This window comes from Oryzias melastigma, unplaced genomic scaffold (assembly GCF_002922805.2).
Source record: "Oryzias melastigma strain HK-1 unplaced genomic scaffold, ASM292280v2 sc02484, whole genome shotgun sequence".
Taxonomy (NCBI): domain Eukaryota; kingdom Metazoa; phylum Chordata; class Actinopteri; order Beloniformes; family Adrianichthyidae; genus Oryzias; species Oryzias melastigma.
In genome coordinates this window covers 1-1,884 of record NW_023419057.1, presented here as the reverse complement: position 1 = coordinate 1,884, position 1,884 = coordinate 1, and the positions used below count along the sequence as shown (strand labels likewise).

The 1,884-nt window shown below is 37.7% G+C and overlaps 1 long non-coding RNA gene across 3 annotated transcripts in view; it reads left to right on the top strand.

Moving 5' to 3' along the window:
• The window catches only part of LOC112141017, a 1,987-nt gene extending 1,501 nt beyond the window's left edge, over nt 1–486 (top strand). For 2 of the 3 annotated variants that reach the window (XR_004947607.1, XR_002918307.2), the window contains one exon: nt 138–269. This is a non-coding gene — a long non-coding RNA (uncharacterized LOC112141017). Of the gene's footprint in view, nt 1–137; nt 270–337 lie in introns of those variants that run through there. The other variant, XR_004947609.1, reaches the window with a different exon arrangement.
• Nucleotides 487–1,884: the final 1,398 nt, after the last annotated feature.

Here is a 1,884-nt window from a genome sequence, read left to right as displayed (position 1 = left end):
TTAACCACTGTTTTTCATTAATGTTCTATTTTTATTAGTAGGTTTGAATGACCTGTTGCTTTGATGTGTGTGGGTGTGTGCACATATGTATTGAAGCTTTTCAAAAAAATGAATCTCATTCTTTGTGTCCATCATAGGTTGGAACAAACATCGTGGAATACCTCCAGGGGGTGGAGTCCAGGCCCTATCCATCGGTTCTGGCCCTTGGACAAGTGACGCAAAATTCTTTACAAGCTTTTGCTGTGATGGCTGGTCAGGTATACCCTGAAGATGCATTGGGGCAGTTGGTGTCTGGTTAAAGACATTTTATGTGTTTCATATCAACTACCCCATGCAGTGTGCCTCTTCATGGGAGTTCCTCCAGAAAGTGGTTTATGACATGGAGGGACCAGAATCTAACGAAGTTAAGTTTTTAAAGACTGTCTTAAAGAATGTGAAGGTGTTTAAAAAAAATCTGAGTTCATAATAGTTTATGAAAAAAAAAAACATTCATTTGTTACAGATGCTTTTTCTTCTAGTTGCAGAAAAATTGCCAACTACTACTTGTTACTGCTGCTTTTTTAAGAAAGCATTTGCTTTTTGTATTTTATTGGTACCCCTTTTTGGGTTTTATTCTAAATAAATNTGGACTGGGGCAGTTGGTGTCTGCTTCAAGACATTTTATGTGTTTCATATCAACTACCCCATGCAGTGTGCCTCTTCATGGGAGTTCCTCCAGAAAGTGGTTTATGGCATGGAGGGACCAGAATCTAACGAAGTTAAGTTTTTAAAGACTGTCTTAAAGAATGTGAAGGTGTTTAAAAAAAATCTGAGTTCATAATAGTTTATGAAAAAAAAACATTCATTTGTTACAGATGCTTTTTCTTCTACTTGCAGAAAAATTGCTAACCACTACTTGTTACTGCTGCTTTTTTAAGAAAGCATTTGTCTTCTGTATTTTATTTGGTACCCCTTTTTGGGTTTTATTCTAAATAAATATTTGTCATTAATTCCATGGTTTCTTTCTTGGCGGTGAACATATATTTTGGGTTGTAATTTGTGATTTTTAAATGTTTTTTATTGAATGTTAAACTTTAGGTTTTATTGAACACAAAGGAGAAAAAGTAAATTTTTAGATTTAACCCAGTATTGAGTCAAATTAACTCAGGAGTTTGGTTAATTTAACCTTTTAAATGGTTTGTTCATTCAACCCAAAACTTGGTTTGTGGAATTAACCCATGATTATGAGTCAAATAAACTCAAGAGTTGGGTTAACTAGACCTTTAAATTGGGTTGTTAATTTAACCCAATATTTGGGTTGGTGGAAGCAACCCAAATTTTTGAGTTAAAATAACCCAACACAAAGTTAGTCCCTTTTCAACCCCCGGAGTTGGGTTAAAAATAACCCAAGTTGGGTTATTTTTAACCACTGAGTTTTTAGTGTGTATGTTGTCCTTCTTTTCCACTCCCCTTCGGGGGAGGGGTTAGAGATTCCAGATGGATCTGTACTCCTGTTCTTGGCAGTGGACCTCGCTTCTGGCTTGTCTCACTTCCCTAGCGGTTACCTCTGTTTGGTGCAGTCTGATTCATGTGTTGTCCCACTCCTGCTCTGGATTCTAATTACCCTTTGCGGTTATCTTTTTAATTTTCCGTCGGTTTCTTAATCAGCTGATGCAGCTTCTGTTTCACTATAGTTAAAATGTTTTGACACACAGTTGCGTCATCGGTCATCGGAGGGTTATGGTAGGTCAAAAAAACGACATTTCTTACAATTTTTGTTGGACTGCTGGGGGTGTAAGAGGCTGTAAGCGAGCGGGAGAGAGCGTAAACAAGGGGATGATGGGAGGTCAGGGCAGGCTTACTCTGGGCCAATGAATTTCTAATGAATTCCTGCCGCATTGCAGA